The 18713-nt window shown below is 37.8% G+C and overlaps 1 protein-coding gene across 4 annotated transcripts in view; it reads right to left on the minus strand.

The window, feature by feature from the left end:
- Window positions 1–18713, minus strand: part of anks1b (ankyrin repeat and sterile alpha motif domain containing 1B) — a 1280504-nt gene that overhangs the window by 809326 nt on the left and 452465 nt on the right. The gene's annotated exons all lie outside the window — the stretch shown is intronic.

Here is an 18713-nt window from a genome sequence, read left to right on the forward strand (position 1 = left end):
TTACAAACATAATGTAAGAACAAGTGAGTTCTGTATACAGTTCAAAGTTAAATGTATTATAATTAGTACATATTACAATGAAATTCCTACCTGCACAAACTAGTACCACTGCCACAATAAAAACAACAAACAACACAGACAATTAATGTGCAGCACTATACATTAAATACAACATCAGATGATACATACAAGAAACACTGCATGCTTCCATTGAGTGAGCAGCTAACAAACAGGTGGACATCAGAGCAGAATAACTGTTTCTTCATATCAAAAGCAGCCAGTTGAAATGATTTAGACATCTGCAGTAGCTAAGAAAGACCCCATGGACCTTTCTCAGAGGTTTACTAGGTACAATTTATTGGAAGAAGAATCAACTGCAGAATGCCTAGCATTTATGCATAGGGAGCTGGAAAAGTAGTTGATCATTGTGTAGCCTGATAAGTCCTGCCCCAGAAAAATAGGTAGAATGGATAACTGATGCTTTATGTCAGTAAAACATGGAATAACCAGCAGAGTACAAGAATGTCTCCTTCTATAAAATACAAAATTAGGCAAATAATCTCCTACTATTTTTTAGGCAAAAAGAAAGCCTGTTCTTGAATCAGCATGCGTCACACACAACATGATGTGTATGCAGATAAAAAAAAAGAAGAGGGATAACCACAGCAGCATAGGAAAATGTCACTTACAAAAAGCATCCATCAGACACATTAGCAAAGCCATAGTGCAAGAAGACAGAGAGAAACTGAAAAGTGGCAATTCCAGGTCAAAATAAGGATCAATCCATGTATGGCCAACATACAAAATAAAAACTGCTGTTACAGAAACACAAAATCTCTAGAGGAAAGTGCAAAATATCTCAGCCGAAATTAAAAATTTTGGTCTGCAAATGTAGATCTGGCAGGTACAATCAAATAGAGTGCTGGTCATCAAGCATAGGCATAGTTCAGAACTACAGTATATATAGGCACACCTAAGGTGATAAAGGGTGTAAATGTGAAAATTCATGAATAGTACTTGGGCCCCACTAATTCAGGTGGAGCATGTCACAGCAAAATATTTTTGTGGTTTAATTTAATAATTGCTTTTAGATATTTGTTTATACTGTTGGTTAACCAGCACTGGTAGGCACCATCTCTCACCTTAGTAAGTTGATTTCCATTTAGTGGAATGGTAAGTGCACAGTGTTAACTGGGTTCGTCCGAGCGAATGAAAAAGGAGACAGACAAGGTAAAAAAAAAGGAGAAAAAGAAATTAGGAGAAAGGAAATCAAGAAGTGAGTTAAAGCTTGAGAAAGACGAGTGCTGAGAAGGATGGCTAGAGCTCTATGTGTGTTTCTGGTAGAAGTGAGAGAGAGAGAGAAAGAATGCAAGAACAAGCCAGCTGGGAGGAGATGTCCTAGCCTATTGAGTAGTGAAAGCGAAAGGTAACTGGTATAGATCCCACAGTCCCACTTTTTTACTAAAAATATTAATTTAAATGCTACAGTGTATAATATGAATTTACACCAATGGAAAATAAATAACCCTAATATTTATAGATCATCTGATTTTATGTGATGCAAATTATTTGAAATATTCATGCATTTTTGGCTAACGCATCATCTGCGAGTTTCTGAGATCTTTTGCCATGCTCCAAAAATATTCCCTTTTATTTGTTAACGGTCAACACATGAATAACCAAAACCACAAATGATAAATTCGCGAATATGGAGGGGCGACTATACATTTGCTTCAGCATAATCGAAGAAAGTGACTGTATATATGCATAAAAAGAATAAAATAAATAGTATGTAGTAGTAGAACTAGATGTAGTAGTTGCTGTTGAGACCTATCACACTATTGAGCAATGTGGTAAAATTAATTGCTCTTTTGCTTACCAAAAGACTTAAAATAATTTTACCTTGTATAACTGTGGAATTTCAATTGGTATTCATGAAGGGGAGATGCATTTGTAATGATATCTGTTTCATTCTTGATCCTTTTGATTACAGTGGTTTAATTAATGATGATAGTTTTATACATGTGGATGGGATTTTTATAAAGCACTTGATACTGTGGAGCATAATTTGATGTTTAAAGTGTAGATTGATTTAAATTTTGTTCTTTTAGAAAAGCTGTTTGCACATTATATAAGGGTTGTGATGGTTCTGTTGGATTAGCAAATGGAACCTCACCTAGAATTTATCTGGAAAGAGGAATAATATTTTTTTTGATAACTCAATATTTGGCGATTAAGGTAAAAAGGATAGTTTTAGCAGTATCACCATTTTTGATAAAGAACAGAAAATATGTCAGTTAGCGGATGATACAGCAATTTTTCTGAAAGATAAATCAGTGGTAGTCAAAGCTTTGAAATGTGTCAAAAAAATTTAATTGGTTTCTAGTTTAATGATGAACACAAACAAATGTGAACTTTTTTTCAATCAAGAACTCAGATGTTCAAGAAACTGGAGGCTTATGTGGAGCCAGAGGTCATCCAAATAGTATTAAGTTCAAAACAGGAGTCAATCCTGGATTGGACTGTAACCTGTGATGTGGTACATTCACAGTTGCTCATGCAGGGCCAGACTACAAGGTGCCCATTACCCTAATATATATGCCATTGGGATGTGGGAGGAGACTGGAGTACACAGAGAAGACATACACAAGACACAGAAACAATGTGCAAACCCCATAGAGACTTTACCTAGGCTTCAAACTGGTGCCCAAAATTCTATGCTGTATCAGTTAGGAGCTTGCCAACACTACTGCATCCATCACATAAATATACCAGTTGATCTATGTCTTTACTTTATATAGTGCCACTAACAAAATGTTCCATAGCAATGTACATAAGAAAGCAATCAAGACCAAAACAGTGTAACTATTCTGTCTAAGCAGTGCAGAAGCAAGTTTAACTAGTCAAAGAAGTCCAATGTTCTTGTAGGCCTTATTTATTTACTCCTTGGATTATTTTATGATATTTTAGCTCTGTCTCAAAAACTTGGTTACCTGTTAATGTCACTGTTTGACTTGAAACACAGGAATGTCCCAGGAAGCAGGCAAACACTTCTCCTAATCCTTTGAGCTGTGTGTTCTTATGTGACAAAACATTGTAGCTAATAAGCTTAGAATTAAATAATCACCTTACTAGTTTCTTCTAGCATGAAGCATTAAAGAATACAAATCTTACTGAAGGAGCTATGTCATTTCATTGGTCAGAAAAAAATAAAATTACAAAGTATCCTTTAGTTTAATTCTATCTATAAAGAAGATTAAGCTTTAGAATCATTTTTCCCATTGAACTTTAGGATCATTTTTCCATAATTGTGATGATGATGTGGTACATATTAATTGGAAACATCACTACCAATAACATGCATAACAAGTGTTCTTCATTCTGTCACTGGCACACTCACAGCACTCCCTTATGTTGCCGCCAGTGGAAGCACTCACGAGTGATGAACGCTGCAGTCCTGGTCTTAGTATGACTGCTTTTTAAAATGTTATTCTACCTCCTTAGCATTATTTACCTCAGGAAAAACAAGCCAACATTGTTGACAAAAATGTTATTACAGTATGTGTAACGGAAACATTTAAATACCATAACATCAGCATGAATACAATAGAAAAGATATATCTGTAGAGTTGTCTGCTGTATTGATGCAGATTTAGTACATATCCTTTCTGCAATATGTTTTGAGACAGTCACCAATGCACAGCCTGATGTTAAAATCGGGACGTGTTTCTTTGAACGCTTTTCTTATATTTTCTTCTGTCGCCTGTAGACAAGAAGGTAGAATGTCAGTGCCAGATCTGAATGATTGACGCCCCCCTTGTGTTATTTGAGACTATCACAGAGGAAGGCTTAGTGACTTCCACATTTCCCCTGACATGAACATTGACAGTTTGCCACTTTCCGTGTCAAAGTCTGATGACCAATTCACATCTTCATGTCTATCGCTAGATTCAAGTAATGGTTCTACTTCAGTTAATTGTAAAACTGCCTTTATGGCTTTTAGTTGTCTTTTTTGTTGTCTCACTCATGAATATTGATGAGTGACCCTTGAAGTTACCATAAACTGGCAGGGAGAGTAGGATATTTTTTTTGGCAGCATATTGATATTTCATCCACTAGATGGCAACAGAATAGTACCCAAGAGTTAGTCTGATTTATACACTATAAAGTGTATCATTAAATGTCACCCTATGTCTGACTTACGTTTAACCGTAATTGCTTACAATTCCAAGCTTGGGTCACACTCAAGGTTAACATCATGGAGGTTAATTTATTTTGAAATAAATAAGAATAGAGGTGCAGTGATTAGAATCCTGGCCCATGTTTCTGCCTGTACAACTCTTTCCCACATTGGTGCTTCTATGGGTACTACATTTTGCTTCCAGCATCCCTACGCTAGTCAGGTTAGGTTAACTAGTGACTCCAAACTGTCACAGCATCGGTGATCGTGTCCTGCAATTGACTGAGATAGAAATCTGTCCTCCATGATCTGAACTGGAGTAACTGAGTTAGATATGGATGGGTGGGCTTGGTAGGCAACACAGTTTGCCAATTAACAAAAGTGAAACGTTACAAAATAATGAGCTCAAACAAGATAAAAAAATGGGCCTGACAAGAAACTTAACATCTACAGTGTTACAGCTCATAAGATGCTTATATAATGTGGTACAAAGCCAGCCAACAGATAATTAAGGGGTCTCAAATTCAGTTCTTTGAGGGGGGCCACCATTTTCACCCCAACCAATTACTTAATTAGAAGGAGATTCTTGCTACTAATGAAACACATTATTTAATTCTATGGCTTCTTAGTGCTCTCATTCTGTCACTCCAGATATTTCCAAAACTGCTGCAAGCACCATCAAAATGTTTTGAGACCCAGAGTGGATGATTATTTCCCAGAGTTTCACTTTTTTATTTCAAATATTTTAATGAAAAATATTGTATAATGGACACAAAGGTGCATAAACGACCAAGTGAGCTGTTGTAACTTCCTTTGCATCACATTATTGCTTAGGCACTAGTTAAGGAACGGCTCTACATCTTAAAAATGAGTCAATTAAAATTAAGAGAAAAGAAGTTGTTGGTTACTAAATAAGAAAGTGGCTGAAACAAAAACATCCTGTCACTTTCAACCCTCCAGGATCTGAGCTTGACACCCTTATGCTAAGACATCCTGGGTTATTGTGATGGTAGGTTTCTAAAGAGGACGCAAACATTTTAATTCATGTAGAAGTGCATACTGCAATAGGCTACAGCAGCGGTTCTCAAACTTTCGTATTTCACGCCCCCCCTTTTCTACCTAGAATAATTCTGCGCCCCCTTCATAATATAAAATAGATGAGAATAACCCATGATACAACTAACAAAGGTATGATACTCGTGCGGTGTCATGGTATCCTATCATTTTTACTTACATAAGATTTGCATGTGTTCGGCTAACTTCAATGAAATATTTGCAATTAATTTTTTTTAAAGTACTTTAATAACTGTTAAAATGCCTTGTGTGGTTTTTGGTAGTAATTCTAATCCCAAAAACAAAGAATAAATTATTTATTCTTATTTAATATTTTTTTTATTTAAACAAACGATTAAATATGTTTTAACTTTTAAAAATCTCATAAATGAGGACACCGATGAAGTCAATCAAATATTATACCGCTGTTAGTTGTATCATCCCTGTGACCCTGTGTTTGGATTCAGTGGGTTGGAAAATGGATGGATGGATAGTTGTATCATGAAAATAACCCAATACGCGGTAAATTATTTAACTCAATTTGGCAATATTGGCTACGCCGTCCAATGTGGTGCAGTCGCGCCGCATTATCACCTGATCTACTATTACCCGAATGTTCGCGACAGATACCGATACGTCTCAAACTTTAAAGCAGGCACATATTAGTCATTAGATCTATGCCTTAGAAATGTTTTATTTTAATTTTAGTTATAATGCATTCGTAGTGATTATATACTTGCAAATTTAAATTTGAAATAAAAATGTAAAAAATTAATTTTGATGTCTTGTTCATTTATTTGACCCAAGTACAGTTTGAGAACCACTGGGCTACAGAGATCATTTGGCATCTAAATAGGTTCATAAAATTTATTGTAAGAAGAATGACTGGGGGAATTTCAAAATCTTCTTTATAACATATGTCCTTATAACATGCTTCTAATCTTTGTACATGTCTAGTATTTATTATTCATTTAACATTTTTAAATTAGTTGTTTGTTTGTTTTTTTGTTAGTTTCATACCATCATTTCATTGCCATTTTATAGTTGGTTTTCATGGGCACCAGCACTTGATATGTTTATTTTAATGGCTGTCATAATTTTGGAACTTTAAATGCTGTGTTACTACTATGGCATACTTCATCACTTCATGATGGTCATACTATAAAAGGTGGACGCATGGATCAATGAGTGTCTAAAGTAAAGTAAAGAAAGAAACAACTATTGTGATTCTAAGGTAGACATCCATCACTTTTAAATCCTAACGTTTCTAAAGGATCTCTTTATCTTTTGACATAACTATGAAATGCTTCATTCCCATTTAATGTACGGTACTTATTAATGACTGAATGGCGCAGAATGCATTGAGATTCTTAGACAGGCAGGCATTCTTAACATTCCAGGAAACAGAGCCATCAACTATAGGAATCCTATACTTTAAGAAGCTAATGTAAGTAATGCTCCATTGGTCTCATTATTTAAAAACTACCTGAAAAACCCTTTACTTGAGCAGACCATACACTCTGATTAGAGTTGTTATTATGGACGACCAGGAACGTAGTTAAAGGCCTGAACTAAATTGTGGCATTCATCACGACAAGCCGATGCTAAGTCTTTCCCCTTCGCTGGACCTCTTAAGTATCTTGTAACCCCTTAGTATTGGCTCTATTTTTGTCAAGGCTCCTTAAGCCAATCAGGTGCACCCCTTAAAAGCAACTGAGGTGCCAAAGTACAAACCTGCTTTTTATGCAGAATAAAATTTCATGCCACAAAGCTAAGAAAGTTTTTCAAAAATATTACAGTGAATTGACCTTAATGCAGTGGCTTTCCTGGTATATGCAAACTCCCTTGGGATGAGCTGAAACATGCAGTTTAAATAATTTGCACAGATACAATGGAGTCAACACAGGCCAGAATCCTGGGGCTGGCCTTTTATCACCATGCTCAGTCTGTGGCTGGCAGTTCTGAGTACAAATGCTTTCATGAATTCCATCTCTAATGTCTGACATGCTTTAATAATCTGTGTTATTATACTCATCCCTTTCTCTGCTTACAAACTGTGTGCATCATTTTGCCCTCACAGCATGTTTGCTTCCAGTTTAGCTAACATTCATTCATTTGCTCTTATGAGCTCATATTTATTCCAAGCCAGCATTAAGCACTGCTGACACATTTCTTGATGCCTTTTTTAAAAAATTTCTACAGCTACCATACATGTCACTTCATGCATCTTATTTTAGTTTTTCAGTGTTCATTTACATTGCCCCTCCTTGCATCTGTTCTTTTGTGGAGGGTTGGAGGTGAGAAGCTGTAATAAAGGCACTTAGTTATCAGGTTCCCAGCTTTAAAATTTATGAGTTCTTTCCAGGTCAAAGCAATCTCCACTCCTTCTGAAATTTTCACCACAGCGGAAATTTGCCTCCCATCTTGAATTTTTGATTAAATGCCATATTAATGCACTGAGACATACTAACTTTAGTATATAATCACAATGCCTCTCCAAATGAAGGCTTCATACAAAGCTTCAGCACCGCCATTTTCCAACCTGACACATATAATACCTACATACATTTTCAAATCCACCTAATCAAGTTTAGTTTTATGGAGGGCAGGTGCAAGGCATTTTTCATTTTAATGCATTGGTGAATTTGTCTCCGTGATAAATCCTATTAATCTTCCCTTTTTATTCTGCATTTTTACTTGGCTAATTTTAGGATTTCTGTGCTGATTAGTTTAATATGAAGTTTTACCTTTTGAAGGGAATGTAACGATACAGTAAAATACAAGAAACACTTCAGGAAATATTAGCAGGTACGTGTTAATTGTGTTTGTCAATAAAAGGCTTACATTGGGTTTATGGTTGATGCTCTTTAGGTAACTCATTTCAAACCAAAGATGGAGAGAACATTGCTCTACTAACACAATCTGTCTGTTAGACAGAATCATCTCTACAGATTATGATTTCTACAACCCAACAGAAATAAGTGCATTTATAGTGTGGACCACCAAGGCTGGCACCGCCACTTCAACCTGACACAGACAGACACAAGCAGGAGGCACAAGTGCAAGCGCACGCTTTTATTTATTGTTTTTTCTCTCATGGGAAACCCACGTCCCCACAAGTATAACACAGTCCCCACACACAACACAATTCTTTTCCTCTTTTCTCTCCTCCTCTCCTCCAGGCAAGCTTCGTCCGCCACCTCCCGACCCTGACTACCCGAGTAGTTTCTGCTGGCTCCTTTTATAAGGCACCTGGAAGTGCTCCAGGTAGTTGATGTATTTACGGGAGCACTTCCAGGTGTGGTGGAAGAGCTGCACTCCATGGCTCAGCAGTAGCTGTAGCACCCCCTGGCAGCACCCATGGATCCCAACACGGCGGTATCCAACTCCAATTCCCATGGAGCCCTGCGGGAGTCCGAGGCACCACTGTGACCCATAGGGGCTGCCACCTACCACTCCAGGGGAGGTACTGCTCTGGATATGTTCCCTTCCCCGGTCCTTCCAGTGTGGCGGTGTCCCGGCCTGGCAAGAGCCCTGGCCGTATGCCACAATAGCAACTTATAAAAGTAAACTTTTCTTCGTTGTATCACAACCGTTTAAATCTTTTCACAAAAGAAGATCATCATCACGATTGTCAACCATGAACAACATAGAGTGATCTTTATAAGGCTAAGGCCAGGGGGAATACAGAGGTGGGGCCTCATGTATAAAACCTTGCTTAGATTCCATACTAAAAAGGCAAAAATGGCGTACACAAAAAAAGAGATTTATTAAAACCATATGAATGCCAGGCCTAACAAAAATTTGCTTTATAAATCTCAGATGAACATGAAACAATGAGCTCGTGCACATTCTTTTAGCCACTCTTCATCACCTCCCCCCAGTAACCATTGTAAATAGACAGCCAGGACACCTTCTTAAGGGAAGCACCAGGGAAAGGAGCTTGAAGTTCCCCTGGCATGTTATGGTTCCACAGATTTGGAACATGGAAGCGCAACCCTGCTGGAGCCCATGGCCACCGCCAGGAGGCGCATGGGGAATGGGTGCATCCTTTTTGGCAGGGCTGCCTCCACACCCAGAAGTATACCCGGAATTAGATCACGGGACACCTGGGGCAGTCGTGGGTGCTCTATAAAAGGAGCTGCCACACTCCATTCAAGGAATAGGATGAAGCTTGCCCGAGGAGGAGTGGAGACAGAAGAAGAGAGACAGAGAGAAGGCATTGCTGGTGGGAAACGGGTAAAAAGCATTTCCCCCTTGGAAATAAAGTCTTGTGTGTGTTGCTGGAATTGTGCCTGTTTCTGCTTGTGTCAGGTGTTGGTGAGCTGGAGCCCCCTAGTGGTCACACCATGTACAACTTAAAAAAACTCCCATTTTTAAATATTCATGACCTAATCACCATATAAATTTGGCTGTGTTCCTTAGTGACATCTTTAATTTCAAACTATGGGAGAACACAGAAAACTCAGTGAATGTGAACTTGAGGTAGTACTGACAGTTGGTGGAGTTTAAGGAGAGGCCAGGAGATGCATTATGTTATTAAAGTAGGTCTCAAATACAGGGTACATTTTCCTCAGTTTTAAAGGTCATTGTTAATGCATGTTAATCAAAGAACTGGGTGCATGGGTAGGTTGCGGTAGCACTGCTGACTCATATTAAGGAGTCTGGAAGTTGCATCCTGGGTGCTACCTGCACAGAGTTTACATGTTGGTTTACTCCAGTGTCCTCCCAGGTTAGGTAAACTAGTGATGCTAAATCGTCCCCTGATGTATGTGTGTATGTTCACCCTGTGATGCGCTGGCACTCTGTCTAAAGGTTGTTCCTGCCTGAGTCTGTTACATGCTAGAATAGGCTCCAGCTGCCCCAGCACTGGATAAGTGGGTTTAGATGATAGATACATCACAAATACTATAATCTTTCCCACCAAGAGCAACTTTCACTTGCACATTGTCAAACAGAGAAATTCTCTTCAATTACAAGTTAGTTCACTGCTTCAGATTTAGCTTGAGAGAGGTGTATATTTGGACTTCTGTATTTTCATCTTTTACACACCTTTATAGTCAGCATCCATACCACAATCAGAACAGACCATTCACCTGAAGCTAAGCATGTTCAGGCCCAGCAAGTACTTGGAAGGGAGACCAATTAGGAAAAAGCTTGGGTTGCGGCTGGAAGAGGTGTTGGTGAGGCCAGTAGGAGGCACCTATCCTGCAGTCTGAATGTGTATCCCAATGCCCCAGTGCAGTGACGGACACACTGTGCTGTAAAAATGGTGCTGTTCTTTGGATGAGATGTAAAACTGAGGTGCTGACACTCTGTGGTCATTAAAAATCCCTAGGTATCTTTCGAAAAAGAGTAGGGTTTATCCCGATGTCCTGGCTAAATTACCCATCATGGCTTCATCCACTCTGACTCCCTAATCATCCTCTGGCTCTAACTGGCTCTCTCTCCCACCCATTCACCACCTAATAATGGCTGCTGTCGCATCGTCCAGCTGGGTGCTACACAATGGTGGTGGTTGAAGTGGTTTCCTTCAGTCTATGTAAAGCACTTTGAACAGTGGGATAAGCACTATATACAGTAAATGTCAGTCAGTCAGTCAGTCAGTCATTGTCCGACCCGCTATATCCTAACACAGGGTCACAGGGGTCTGCTGGAGCCAATCCCAGCCAGCACAGGGCACAAGGCAGGAACAAACCCTGTGCAGGGCACCAGCCCAACGTAGGGCACACACACCAAGCACACACTAGGGACAATTTTGGATCGCCAATGCACCTTACCTGCATGTCTTTGGACTGTGGGAGGAAACCCACACAGACAAGGGAGAACATGTAAACTCCACACAGGGAGGACCCAGGAAGCGAACCCAGGTCTCCTAACTGCGAAGCAGCAGCACTACCACTGCGCCACTGTGCCACCTTACAGTAAGTGTAATTATTATTATTTTATTATTGCATGACACTGTCAGCAAACAGATTCTCAATAGTCAGTACAAACAATTCAAACAGTAGTATGCACGGCTGCAGCTTATGCCTACTTATACAAATAGCAGTGTGGCAGTCTGGCCAAATTTGTATCACACATCAAAACATATCCCTGTTGCACAGCATTAAAAAAAAACAAAGATGTGAAATTTGTCACTTTAATGAAGCGAATAAAAAAACAGAAAATGCTGCAACTTTCAACTCTGCTAACTAAGTTGCACCCAGATGTTACACTATGCATACAATTTCTAACTTCTTAAAATCTGTAAGTTCTTATTTTGCCATAATTAAAATATGTGGCAAACAAACTTAAAAACAGAAGTCTGTTACGGACGCAAACCAAATGTATGTGTGTACTGTATAATATTAACAATAAGAGCAGCTCACTACTGAAAAGGGCAAATATAGGAGTCATTCGGGATTGAACCAGGGACTCTTGATTATAAGTCAGCAAATCTTACCGCTATGCCACGGAGGCTGTTGTATCATCCTTGAACCTTTTGTGAAAGTGTTTATTTAATCTTTGGACTTCAGACTTCACACATTATATAGTTTATTCCAACATTTTGTCATTTACTACTAAAATATGAAAAATGTTTCTGTTTTAACAATGTGTTTACACAGATTATTGTAGAAACAGAACACACATGAAATGCCTGTGTTCCAAATAACGATCTATTATTTCCACTCTAAAACTCCAGCACTTCACTCCCAGATAATCAATCAAGGCATGAGCTGGGAGAACTTTGTGCACGTCCTGCGACGATGGGGGGATGGAATAGCAGGCTCCTTGCTGCTTGTCTTTATCGGCACATTTACAGGACAAAAGACGCTGACGGAGAGGTGAGAATGGATTTAAGATGGGCCGGATCTACGAGTTTTTTCGTAGGCTCTGGTAATTCTAGTGTTAAAGATCATTTAACAGTATTTGTGTTCTTTTCTGTGAGGATGACTGACTTGCTGAATTGGAGCCTACATAACAGTGACCATTAAGCAGAAATCCTTCAGTCCCTATTTCTTTATAGATTTAGAAAATGGAGGGATGAGTGATTCGTTGGATGGACATGAGAATGACACAGCATCATCATTGAAATGTGCAATGAAATGAGATTTTATGTTCACTTCATGTCCTGCACCCTGGATTTGTTAAAATTAAAAGTCCACAAAAGGCTGAGAAGGGCTTAAGGATGGTCAGATTTTCTATAACTTTAAGTCAATTTCCAAGCAAATTCATGTTTTATAAATCCTGACTTTTGTGTACGAGCGTAGCCAAGTTTTATACATGAGGCCCCTGGATAGTACTTGAAGTTAAGACAAAAATGTAATCAAAATCAAAAACCTTATAAAAAATTGTTCAAGAAACTGACTTTCTCATATTAGTCTTTCCTTTACTAGAAACACAGTAGGATGCTTCCTAAGTACAATGGCAATCATTGACCGTGTCACTGCAACACTGCTACACCTAATCTCTTTGGAATACTTTTATATTAAAATTGTCATTATAATAACATTTATTTAATACATCAGAACATCTACAGTGCTGTTCCATTGTCCTGTAAAAATGCAAACTTGTAGTTATGACATGATAGAAATCAATCTGTTTGTGTTTTTCATTGCTTAGTTCAGGTGATCTTACTGCACCTTTGCTATGCCTCCATTTGCAGCATATTACTAATACATTGCTTTCTACATGGCTTTGCTGACACTGTATTAATGTTTACAAAAATGCAATCTACCAAACAGAGTTTGCCTTCCAGCTTTTTCTAAATAGTTGTAACTTCACAGCAAGGAGTTTTTATTACAGCTTCTGTTACAAAAGGTGTCCATGGAGGCTCTCTAAATGTATACATCAGATGCCTACAAATCAATACAAGTTGTTTTGAAAAGAGAGCAAAAAATTAATGAAAATGCTGACTCTTACTAAAAATACAATATGCTAGTAAATTGATAGCATATAGCAATATATATTTCCCAAAAGTAAACCTATCGACATATTTAAAACTCTCACTAGCAAGTCTCATGTACACATTGTACAATTCCGGTGGGTGAACGAAACTTCAGGGGCAGGGTGGGCACTGTAGCGGAGGGTTAAAGGGTTACAATACTGTTTCTTTCATGTTCAACCCCTTATGACAATGGATTAAATCACTCTGCTTGAGAGTTTTGAGAGACAACTTTGATCACTAAGTAGAGCACCTCCTGTGTTACTTGAAATGAGTCCCAAAGGCAAGACCAGAGTAAAACACCACCTCTTTAATCCTGGTAGCAAATGAAGGAGTTGTACATAAATCACTCAAAGAAACAGGCATCAGGGAAATTTTTTTAAGCAAACAGTCACCACATTCCTTATGTGATCATCACCATAAATAGGCAACACTCCCAACCAAAGCTGTTCATAATCAACACATAAATCCAGAACAAGAATGGTCTAAGGGGCAGAACACATTAACTTAACTGTAGCACATTGCATTTATAGTCATCATGAGTAACAAATTCCTACTTCTTGAACCACTGCATTGCAAACCCTAAAAGTCACCAACCAACTTCCATTCTGCCAAACAGTATCAGACGACATACTTCCTAAACCACACAAAGCAGATATAATTCCCTTAGCCAGTCCCAGTAGGGCATGCCCTTTGGTCCTGGGATGCACTTGAGTACTCGGTTCCTCACACATTCTAGTGCTGCCATGTCTTTATTGTGGTGTGCTGTGATGAAGTGATCCAAACTATTCACAGTTGACAAAAGCCATTAACCTTTAAACTAATGGAACTGGCTATAGTTGGTTCCCAATGCAATTTGCCAGCATGCTGGAGCAGAGTATATTCGGCAAAGTACATTCGTTGAACACTGCAACCAGCTAAAGTCGGTTTCCAGTGCAATTTGGAAGCACACCAGAGCACAGTATATTTGGCGACGTACATTCATTGAACTCCACAACTGGCTGAAGTTGTTTTCCAATGCAATTTGCCAGCACGCTGGAGCTGATCAGTCAGTGCATATATTCGTTGAGCAGCCTCATTTTTTATTTAGAAAGCGCCTTAATTTCCTAACATTTTTAAGATGGAAGAAACATGATTTGGACAACTTTGTAATATGTGCTTTAAATGACATGCTAGAGTCAAAGATAACTCCTAGTTCAGTTCACGTTTTATAAATAATAAATAATAATATCTTCATTGGTGTTGCTACTCTAAAAAGCCAAAAGAGGGTGCAAGCCTCAACAAATAAAAGTCAGACATGCTCTTTACATAGATCTGCAAACTGCTGTTCCAAGGACAAACAAAGCAAAGTCCCTTTATATTTAAGGATTTCCTGAATCGACTGCAAAGCTGAGACAACAAAAGCAAGGCAGGAACAAAAGGGAGTATATTAAAATATAAAAAAATATATTTTTTGTTTGTTTTTGTTGATTAATCTGCGGAGAACACCTTGAGTTGCATATAAATGTATGATAAGGTGCTATATAAATAAAATTATTATTATTAAATCAGTAACCAGAAGCAGTACCTTTAAACTACCATAGGAATCAAAGCCAGGTGATACAAACATCAAACACAAAGAAACAGAAATTGAAAGTCAGGAATTAAATACCAGTGCCCAAGATGCAGTGTAACTGCACTTCCTCCTTATTTTCTGCTGTGCGCAGTCCCCCAGCTGCATAATTAGGTGGCCCCGCCTCATTAGGTTCCGCATACAGAAGACAGGGCAGAGAACAAAAGCATACATTAATAACATGCAATAACACCGCAACAAAAATAAATCAAAGCACACTCTTTTCTTTTCTTGGTTTCCAAAATGTTCTGATTAAACTTTGACATATGAGAAACGCTAGTAGCAATGTCTTTCCATATGACATATGCAGGAAACTTAACTGTTTGATGACTCTGTAGCGGACCACTTTTTTGCCAGAAAGCAGCCATCTCAAGTGAACAAGTGGGCAGGATTGACACATTCCACTGTTAATTCTAGAGAATGCTAACATGCATGCAGACAGAGAAATAAGAATGAAAAACCTTGATTATTTCTGAAAGAAAAATCAACGTAAATAGATTTGCCTGATTGCAGTTCGACTGGGAAATTAAGCAGTTGCAAAAAGTACCTTTTAAAAATAGACCTGGCATGTCAGCTTCCTTTGGTGGTTTAGTGGTGAAATTATCTTATGAAAAAGATACCAATTGATTATGTCATTGCCATCTCTTTACGGTTTTGGATCTGGTCTAAATGCACTCTGTAATCATCACTTATACTTACTGTATATACTGTATCAGGATCAAAGTGAATTAAAGTAGAACAATACACTGAGTGGGGCCAAAGTAATTAGCTCAGCATTAAGGAAACAACCACTTTTCCATTTATGAGGCGCCAGACCATTGCAGAGCAAATTTCATAAACCACACAGACAAATTAAGGTAAATGTATTTTAGAAAATAAAAAGACTCCTGTAAGCACAAAGAGAAGATATAGACTTCACAGACAACTAATTATTAAAAAACAATTTGCTATTGCTAATTCTGACAGTAGCATCTAGTATCAGTAGGTCATAGAAAGATCTGACCACAAAATGTAAAAGTTCACTAAGAGCTGAGATTTGAGGACTCAGACCTGATAATGGAGGTCCTTATTTTCTGAAATATTATTGTGTGTTGCTAGATACTGCAGAGTGTTCAGTCAAGAGAAGTATGTGCTACATGTTTGGCCTGAGGAGCGGACTGTGCTACTGCTCTAGTAAGTGAAGCCTACTTCCCAAAGGCACAAATCCTTGTGCTTAGGACAGGGCTATTGTTATTGAACTTAGTTATTTTGTTGCAGTTGGTGGAACATTTGCTGCATTGCAGTCTCAGAAAAATATTTTTTTTGAAAATGCATTAGTTTGCTGTGTACATATTGATAGTAATGCATTTGAGTGGTAACAGGGTAGTGCAGTTTAAAAGCTTGTAAGATTTGGAAGAACATTTTAAGCAACATGAGAAAAATATGTACAGTATACTGTATATGTTAATCATAAAAATGTCTCCTTGCCTGATGGGTTGACTTGGGGACAAATGATTCTAAAAACTATATCAGCAATTAAATGCTAAAGAATTGATAAGCCTAACAACAGACAAATTAATAAACAGTTTTTACTGAAAGAGAATCATTCCACATGGGCTTCTTTCAGGTGCACATAATAAACATGAGCAATACATTAAGCTAAGTGCATATTGTCATTTATCTACTGAGATTTGAAAGGCCAGTTTTGAAAAAACATTTTGACTCTGTCACCGTAGAACTGAACTCCCATGGAACTGCGGCCTCCTACTGGTTACACGAGATTTTTGGCCAGCTAGAAGGGAACGTGTGTATCAGAATGAACTGACACCCCCCCATCACCCAACCCACCTCCGAACATCTAAGTTTAGAATTTCTCCTACTTATGGCAAGGCTCAGTTAGACTCCGCTGAAATGTTGATACTACGTCAATCTGCCCGACCACATTTGGGGAAAACTGAGTGACTTAGCTTGTTAAACTAAAAGAGAATTGACATAATGTGGGATGCACATTACTATACTGCTCAGCATTAAAAAGTACTTTTACAAAAAATCTTTGTTGACCTGTGATAGTCATACTCTATATACAGTATAGCTAAAACCATGAATAAGGTTTTTTTTTGTTTTTTTTTACCAAAAACACACTTTGAATGTATATCCTATTGTCATTAAGTGTTTCAATAAGCTTACAAAATACCAGAATGTGTCAGGAAGAAAAGAAAAAAAAGTTATCAAACTCCCACAACTAATATGTGTAATTTTAAGTATTTTGGAGTAGTCAACAACAGCATCCCTTTTTGCCATTTTTATTGTTTTCAAATAAGTAACCACAGTATTAACATCTTTACTTAGCACTCATGCGTAAGTGAAGGTTGAGAGTTGATTTTTCAGAATGCAGCATATACATCTGTTTAGGGAATTACAATGTTTATAAACTTTCCAACATAGTAAAGTGCTTAAATTATTATTTTTAATTTTTCACAATTTCTTCTAGACCTTTACAAATAATTGAAACTTCATTGTCTGGTATACAGGTCAAGGAATCTGGCCATCATATACACCTTAATTAAAGGATAAGTGTCTGTGTATCTACAGTATGTGTCCGTATGGTTGCTATGTCTTAGTCATTCCAACAGATGGCACACCACAAACATTAACACTGCTTTTATGAATCCCATACCAAATGCCCTATACCAGAGACAGACACATTTCATTTATCATTCCAACAGATATTGCATTATTACTACAAATGTTTGTGATGCACCATCTGTTGAAATGACCAATTTAATGCATTTTATTTCTAAAATACATATTATTACAAAAGTAAATATGTTTTCCCATCTTATTTCTGTTATGGTTACTGCTATCTATAGTTATCTATATATAGCTATAGCTATCTACCTATAGTTAGGACACATTCATAGGTTGCAGGTTCACTTTTCCAGAAGTCGTGCCAAATGATATTATCAGCAAATCAACAGTTGGCATTTTTGTTGAAGCATTTAAAAGAGTCTTTGGTTTTGAACTGTTTTCTGCCCCTCAGCTAAGATTCATGTCTAACGTTTTGGCTTTGCTCTATTGAAATTTTTGTCTCATGTCCTAGCAGTATTGTGTAAAGTACAAACAGTCATGTAAAAGTAGAGATACCTTTGAATAAAAAACAGAATCTGCCCATGAAAAAACTATTCAAGCAGAAGTTTTGAAGCATCTGTTATTAAGTGTACTTAAGTATGAAATATATAAGTAAACATAGGGTCTCTCTCTGTTTTATATCAAGTCAAAAGAAGTCCTTGCAAGCTTAAAGTAATTTGCGCTACCTTATTGTTGCATGTGATTTTTATTACAATCACTAAAGTATGAGACAAGTAAGTGCAACTGGAAACAACGACATTCAGCGCAAGCTGCTTTATGATTGCATTTGTATTATGATTGTAACTCAGTGGTAGAGTGCTAATAGGAGAGGCGTACAAACTTCTCAGGCTTTATTGGGGTGTTAATCCTTTCCTGAAAACACCTTGGTAAAGTGACTTTTTGCAACACAAACACCTAGTAACAATTAATTTAAATGGAAAACATTTTTAAGCATTCCCTGGCCACAAAAATGACTCAATTTTTGTTTAAATAATACTGAACTACATGAATATTGGCCAAATTCATTTAATAAAAACATTATTCATGTTATTTCATCTTTTTCTTGGGCTTTTCCAACTACTTCACAGTTAGGAGCTGTGATGCCCAGAATAATTTGAGAAGGCATGTGAGCAACACACATAACAACAGGAGTGAAGTACACCACGTGAATGCAAAAGTACACCGTGCTGCAGCCTGAGGATCAGCCTCGTCCCGTTTGGCAGACTGCAGTGAGGACAGTGTCTGAGCACAGCAGCATTAGCTGTGGTAAAAATGTGACTGGGATTGCAGGTCTCCAACATCCAGCCCTGCCCCGTTCAGAGCCTGCCATTAGG

This window comes from Erpetoichthys calabaricus, chromosome 1 (assembly GCF_900747795.2).
Source record: "Erpetoichthys calabaricus chromosome 1, fErpCal1.3, whole genome shotgun sequence".
NCBI lineage: Eukaryota > Metazoa > Chordata > Cladistia > Polypteriformes > Polypteridae > Erpetoichthys > Erpetoichthys calabaricus.